This window comes from Agelaius phoeniceus, chromosome Z (assembly GCF_051311805.1).
Source record: "Agelaius phoeniceus isolate bAgePho1 chromosome Z, bAgePho1.hap1, whole genome shotgun sequence".
NCBI lineage: Eukaryota > Metazoa > Chordata > Aves > Passeriformes > Icteridae > Agelaius > Agelaius phoeniceus.
This window is the reverse complement of record NC_135303.1, coordinates 95,885,870-95,893,786: the sequence shown is the minus strand read 5'-3', so window position 1 is coordinate 95,893,786 and position 7,917 is coordinate 95,885,870. Positions and strand designations below refer to the sequence as shown.

Sequence of the window (7,917 nt, the reverse complement as noted above, 5' to 3'; positions counted from 1 at the left end):
ACAGTCGCGCTTTACGGCACCTTTTGCGACAGTCGCGCTTGACGGCACCTTTTACGACAGTCGCGCTTTACGACACCTTTTGCGACAGTCGTGCTTTACGGCACCTTTTGCGACAGTCGCTCTTTACGGCAGTTTTACGACAGTCGCGCTTTACGGCACCTTTTGCGACAGTCGCGCTTTACGGCACCTTTTGCGACAGTCGCGCTTTACGGCACCTTTTGCGACAGTCGTGCTTTACGGCACCTTTTACGACAGTCGCGCTTTACGGCAGTTTTGCGACAGTCGCGCTTTACGGCACCTTTTACGACAGTCGCGCTTTACGGCAGTTTTGCGACAGTCGCGCTTTACGACACCTTTTGCGACAGTCGCGCTTTACGGCACCTTTTGCGACAGTCGCTCTTTACGGCAGTTTTACGACAGTCGCGCTTTACGGCACCTTTTGCGACAGTCGCGCTTTACGGCAGTTTTACGACAGTCGCGCTTTACGGCACCTTTTGCGACAGTCGCGCTTTATGGCATTACCCTTTATGGAACTTTTATGGTACTTTACCGCACTTTACGGTTTTTATTTTGTTTTTAATCTATTTTTGTTTTTTTTTTAAATTTTTTTTTTACTTAATGTTTATTTTTAATTTTTCAAGCTTTTATTTTTCTAATTCTATTTTTTATTTACTTATTATTTTTAATTTTTCTATTTCTAAAGCTTTTTATTTTATTTTTTAAATTTTATTTTTTATTTAATTTTTAATTTTTCTATTTTTAAAGCATTTTGTTTTTAATTTAATTTTTAAAAAATTTTTCTACTTTTAGGGCTTTAATTTTATTTTTTAATTTTATTTTTATTTTTCAATTTTTAAAACACATTTTATTTTTCTAGTCATATTTTTTATTTAATTTTTATTTTTAATTTTTCTATTTATAAGGAATTTATTTTATTTTTTTATTTTATTTTTGATTAAATTTATATTTTTTTCTATTTTTAAAGTTTTTATTTTTTTTTATTTAGTGCTGCCTAGACCAACTCAAGCTGGTGATTGTGGTGGTGTTTGAGGGTCTTGCATTACGGCACTACCTTTTATGGAACTCTTACAGCACTTGACAGTTTTTATTTTGTTTTTCATTTATTTTAAATTAATTTTGTTTTTTTACTTTTATTTAATTTTTATTTTAAATTTTTCTATTTTTAAAGCATTTTTATTTTATTTTTTAATTTTATTTTTTATTTACTTATTATTTTTAATTTTTCTATATTTAACGTTTTTTATTTTATTTTTTATTTTTTAAATTTACTTACTATTTTTAATTTTTCTATTTCTAAAGATTTTTATTTTTTATTTTTTTAAGTTTAAAGTTTTCTATTTTTAAAGCATTTACTTTTTTATTTTTATTTTTTATTTCATTTTTATTTTTAATTTTTTATTTTTAGAGCTTTAATTTTATTTTTTAATTTTATTTTTTATTTTTAATTTCCCTATTTTTAAAGCATTAATTTTATAATTTTTATTTTTCTATTTTTAAAGCTTTTATTTTATTTTTCTTATTTTTTATTTTTTATTTTTTATTTTTCTATTTTTAAAGTTTTTATTTAATTTTTTAATTTTATTTTTAATTTTTCTATTTTTAAAGCTTTTATTTTATTTTTCTAATTTTATTTTTTTTTATTTTTTATTTTTAATTTTTCTGTTTTTAAAGGTTTTTATTTTTTTTTTATTTAGTGCTGCCCAGACCAACTCAAGCTGGTGATTGTGGTGATGTTTGAGGGTCTTGCATTACGGCACTACCTTTTATGGAACTCTTACAGCACTTTACAGCACTTTACAGTTTTTATTTTGTTTTTCATTTATTTTAAATTATTTTGGTTTTTTACTTTTATTTAATTTTTATTTTTAATTTTTCTATTTTTAAAGAATAGAAATTATTTATTTATATTTTATATTTTATTTATTATATTTATTTATTTTATTACATTTCATTTGGTGCTGCCCAAACCTGCTGTAGTGCATTTTTATACTTTATAATACTTTGAAGTAGTTTTGTTTTGTATCCCCATATTTTTCCCAAATGGTTTATCCCAAACTGTACCCCCCTCCTTCTACCTGTGTTATCCCTCTCCCAGGATGAGATCATCCCCAAACCCCCACCCTGGCTCTCTGTCAATCACTCAGCCTCCCATCCCCTCCATGCAGAAGTTTCGGTCCAAGTCGTCCAGTGATTAGCCAGAGGCCAGGGGTCAGCCCCCCGAGCCTTGCCCCATACGCTGTCCTGTATGTCTATGCCCCAGCATCCATCCCTTAGGGTCACTTATTGGTTGGTAAAATGTTATCTACTTTGGGTTTCCACCTCCCTTTAAATGTAACCTTGGCACATCTCCCTGGGGCTCTTGGCAGGAGGCCCCTGAGGTGCAGGAGCTCCTTTGGGACTCCTAATAAAACCTTGGATTAACCCCTGCTAAGAGTCGGCCCTTTATCATCTACCGCTGTCTCTGGTGTCTCTTGTGCTGCACAGGGGCCCAGCCCAGGTGCCCTCAGCACCCTCGGGGCACAGAGAGTGTCTCCCCCCAGCCCAGGTGCCCTCAGTTCCCTCGGGGCACACACAGAGAGTGTCTCCCCCCAGCCCAGGTGCCCGCAGTACCCTCGGGGCACAGACAGTGTCTCCCCGCTCTCGGCCGTGTCAGGGCTGCCCCCCGGTGTCTGCCGACTCAGGACTGCACAAACCCGCTCGGCTGCTGATTGTGGCGGTGTTTGAGGGTCCCCAGGACGAGGGAAGAGACGAGAATCTTGACTCCACCTCTCAGAAGGCTGAAATATTATTTTATGATCTCTATTATATTAAAAGAAAATGAGATAGTAGAACTATACTAAAAGAGCAAGGAGACATCAGAAAGCTGGAAAGGAATGAATAATAAAAATAATAAAATAAAATAAAATAATAAAAACCTGGGACTGCTCACAGCCCCGACGCAGCTGGACCATGATTGGTCATCAAGTAGACACTGCACAGGAGACTAATCCAAGATGCCCCTGTTGCTAAACCATCTCCAGCCCACACTCCACAGCCAGCAGATCGTTATTGGTTCCATTTCTGTTCTGAGGCTTCTCAGGAGAAAAATCCCAGCAAAAGGATTTTCATCAAACACGTCAGTGCCAGGTGATGGCACAGGCAGCATGGGCCGGCCGAGGTCACTGTGTCATCCCTGCCAGCCCAGGTGTCACAGCAAGGAGGAGAGAGTTCACCCTGTGCTCACCCTGCAATACAGAGCAATACAACACACATATTAACACAAGATGATAACCTTTTTCTATTTTCTTTACATGTGGATTTATTGTTATAGGAAACCCAAAACAACAAAAGCACACAAAAAACAACACTCATCTACAATTAACACCCCCTTCAGATGACACACGAAGTCACCATCCCTCTCATCACAACTGCTAAATTACACCCCAGCAATCATTGGTCCTCGGGAACGTGGTTCCCGGGAGCCTCAAAAAAATCTTCCTGCCTGACAAAAACCCCGGTCCCTGGACAGTCCGCGCCCAAACTCTGGTGATGAGCGTCGCCTCACAGCCCGACTGGGACCGAGGAAAAAAAAACAGCCGGCGGGGGGGAAACCCAGCTGGGGATTTTTTATTCTAAATTTAAAAATGAGTTGAAAAACTTGAAAAGCAAAAGTCACACACACAAGGTTAAATCCAGTAATCCAGTCGGCATGCGCTGACACATGCAGAGATGAGCAGACGCAGACAGACACAGACACATGCTCTCACACACGCTCACACGCTCTTCCCACTTACACACTCGCTGCGGCCCTTACTCGAGACGCTGAAGAACGTGCTGCCACACATCTTCTGGCTGCGCTCCTTGACGTCAGTTGGTAGGTTCTGGGGAAATCGGTAGCCTCGGGGACCTGTGAGACGACAGGAAGCGGTCAACGAGTGGCTATCTGACAGCTAGGACTTGTCTCCACTCTGGACCAATAAGTTTTCTACCCAAAATCCCATAAAAGACAGATGAACAGTAAAGTTTTTATAACTCTTCTACCTGACTGTGACTACGTGCCCGGGCAGGGCAGCTCCAACCATAAGTGGTACAATATAAGTACACACAACAATCTAAGTCGATGCATACAGTGCAAGTGTACATAGAGGGTAGGTACATACAGTATAAGCCAGCACAGGTACACACAATATAAGCCAGGACTTGAGATAACTCGCTGGAAGATGAATTCTTGAGTCCTATACCCTTGAGAAGATGGAACCTATAGAAGTACTGCAGTCACATGAGGAGGGTGCAAGACACTCCCTCTAGCAGTCCAAGAAAATGGCATGGAAAAAAAGGCACTACCAAAGCTGGTAGTGAGAAGGAAGATGGATGAGAACATCTTGTCCGTTTGAGACATTCCTGTCTCAAAGAGTAAAAATGTAAAGATGCCAGAATAAGGGATATCCAGAAAGGAACGTGAGTAGAATACAGCCTATATGGCACAGAATAGTGCCGATAAAGCATTGAGACGTAATAAAGGCCTATGACGTGGAAGACAACGGACACACACACGGACAACACAGACACGGACAACATAGACACAGAGACAAGTGGCAACTGCCTGGCACTGTCCCCTTAGGCACCCGAGATGCCTAGCGCAAGATGTGCCAGAGGCTGATGATGCCAAAGGAGAGGAAGCCCTATGACGATAGCATGTGATGATGAAATGTAACTCGTTAAAAGAAGTTAGTGCCACAGCAGTTAAGAGGATGCTCGAGAGGCTCAGCAAGCCTAGAGAAGGAAGCCGACGGCCAGGTGACCGTGGCTGTAGCTCCGGACGTGAAGGCGAGCTCCTCAGGGGAAAGATCCGTGATGACGTCGGGCCGAGGAAGGCGGACGACGCAAAGTTCACGAGAATCCTGAGATGGGTCGGAACTGCCCTGCCCGGCAAAGGCTCTGGTCAGGCTGAGGAGAAATCCTCTCCCTCTTCTTCCTCTTCTTCCAGAGAGCTGGTCCCACTACAGACCTCTCCGCTAAGCTGACATCAAATTGCCCTCTGTGATAGTAAAGGTTTTTCCCCTTCTCCCAACTGCTGGCCCCGACACTTATCTTTTGGAAAAGGAGCAGACAAAATCCATCCTCGGTCGGACGTGGATGGTGAAATGTGCTCCGTGTGTGCCTCGGTGCTGTTGTTTCCAACCTTTGGCTACGAGGCTCCTCAGGGTACCTAAGACAAAACAGAAAAGGTGACTATTGCCGTCAAAAACAGTAATCCCCAGGGCTCCTCCGCACCCCTGCCCCGGCCCACCTCAAATCTTGATTTGACTCCAGAGGGTGCCCAGAAGATACCTGCAAAAAGAATAGGTACACACTTAGCATGCTGCTGTGTAACACTCACCTGTGAGTCAGCCTGCCTAAACACTGACTCACCTGCCCTCCTCTGTTCCTTGGCATGCCTAGGGCAGCGACAGCACCTGCAAAGAAACAAAGCAGAAAAGCATGCTGAGACACTGTGAAAACACAACCTCCCAAATCTGACAAGGATGCCACACTGATACCTTAAGCTGCACACAGCTGGAATGGGCATGCCCGGCCAGGATAGACGGCAAGTGGACCACCTAAAATAAAAAGTGGAGATGCTAAGAGCTGCACCAGAAACTGAGACATCAGCAAAAACAACTGCTTCTGTACACTACTCAATGCTCACCTCGCCCACTCGGCCTTGACTTCCTAAAAAGAGAGCCATCATTTATGCTCTCTCTACAGAGACAAACAGTGACTGACCTGCTCGGGGGAATCCCCTCACCCGGGATGGGGGGCTCTGCCCTGGATTTCATCCTTCTGCACCTGAAAGAAAGGACAAAAATCAAAGAGCTGCAGGATAACTTAAGAGCTCCAGACATCTTGTGCCCATCTACAAATCCCACCTAGAGTCCAACGACACCCCACATTACAAACATCAAGTCCCCGGGACTTCTCCTATTGCACCAGGCTATGCAGCAAGGCAGAGCAGCTCCAGCACAAATGTGTGCAGACACCCGTGACACAGGACAGGACAAACAACGGGGACACAACAGGAACAGAAATCTCTGGGTAAGGAAAATGACAGCGAGCACCAAGAGGATGCAAAATTAGAGGACCGAGGTGAAACTGATGGCGGGCTGATGAAGTTCAGAGAACCCTGGAGGAACAAGATGCTAACTGAATGATTTATTCCAAGAACTGCAAAGATGGATGCCCGAGAATCCTACGGTCAGAAGCCTCTACCTGTCCCCACATTCTTACAAGTCCTAATCCATCATAACAGAACCTTGCAGGGTGCAGCTGTCCATACAGCTCAGAACAAGACCTGAAAAGACATCTGACTGGATGCTTCGAAAAAGAGTTGCCATTCTGATACCTGTCTGAGCTGCCGAGTTAAAAGTTCCATGGCATCGGTGCCAGGGCAAGGAACGCTGAGAGTACAGATACTAAGACTGGTGCCAAGGTTTCTGACAGGCCCCTCAAAGGGCTATGATAAAAGACATGAGATATCCAACAACACATAATACACAAAAGACAAGTGACACAATACACACTGGGACTGCTCTGCCCCGCTCACCTCAGCACTGGGATCAAAAGTGAGATTTTGCTTTTATGGGGCCTAAGGGGCCACTTCATGGACACTCCTCACCTCCAAAGCGGACTCAAATCCCCCCCTCCCAGTAATTCCCAAACCAGCACCCTGCTTTCATCCCCCCTGGGGGTCGTGGCCCTCTACTTCTCTCTCAGACATCTGGGGATGCCGGTCTCAGGTGCAAAGAAAGGCCACCTCGTCAGCTGGGAAGGTCCTGCTGGCACCAGGCTGGTGTCTCTTAGACAGCTGTATTAAAGAAAACCAAACATCAATGCCTGATCGTGGCACCACATTGGCCAAAACCCCACAAGTCTGCTACTCACCCTTCTCTTAAGAACGCTCAGCTGCTCGGGCCGCACGCTTCGGGCACGCTCAGAGACCGAGGCCGTCATCACAGTGGACGCCTGGGTTAAGAGGAGATGAGGTGATTTGGCACGGCTGAAACCTGAGTGGACCCTCGCTCCTCCCCCCTACTTCCCTGACTCACCACAACTCCTGGGCAGCTGCCGGAGACCACCTGGATGGCACCTTTAAATAGAAAAGTTCAGGGTTTCATCACCAAGTCCTGTAATGCATCCACAGGGCTCACATTTGCAGGAAACCCGGTGCATCGGCTGGCTGGTGACGGGGGCTTGGCATACTCCGAGTGGATTGCCTAAAGTGCACAAACGAGAACGGAAGCTTAGAGCTGCACCAGAAATTGAGACCTGAGCAATAACAACTACTGCTCTCCACTGCTCACCTTGACAGCTGGTATCCACATCTGCTTCCTAAAAAGAAAGACAAAGAACAGTGCTGTAACAGAGTCACCATACACACTTCTGCTGCAGAGACAAACGGTGCCTCACCTGCACGGGGGAAACCCCTCACCCGGGATGGGGCCCTCTGGCACACATTTAATCCATCTGAATCTGAAAAAAAAGTTAGGACAAAACTCAAACTGTTGCAGGATAACTTAGGAGCTCCAGACGTCTTGTGTCCATCTACAAATCCCATCTAGAGTCCCACTACACCCCACATTACAAACTCCCAGGGACTTCTCCTACTGCACCAGGCTATGTGGCAGGGCAGAGCAGCTCCGGCACAAATGTGTGTGCTGACACCCGTGACACGGGACAGGACGTGACAGACAGGGGGGACACAACAGGAACAGAAAGCTCCTGGCAAGGAAAGTGGCTGCAAGGACTCAGAGAACGCAAAAGGAGATGACCAAGATGAGACAGATAGCAAACTGATGAGGCTCAGAGAACCCTGGAGGAAGATGCTGGCTGAATGATTTATTCCAAGAACTGCAAAGATGGATACCCAGGAATCCTACG

The 7,917-nt window shown here is 44.1% G+C and overlaps 1 protein-coding gene across 1 annotated transcript in view; it reads right to left on the bottom strand.

The window, feature by feature from the left end:
* Positions 1-5,200, bottom strand: part of LOC143692139 (uncharacterized) — a 69,810-nt gene extending 64,610 nt beyond the window's left edge. Inside the window, exon 1 of the transcript XR_013180002.1 lies at positions 3,815-5,200. The gene's annotated coding sequence lies outside the window, so the exon portion shown is untranslated. The remainder of the gene's footprint in view (positions 1-3,814) is intronic.
* Between the last annotated feature and the right edge of the window lie 2,717 nt (positions 5,201-7,917).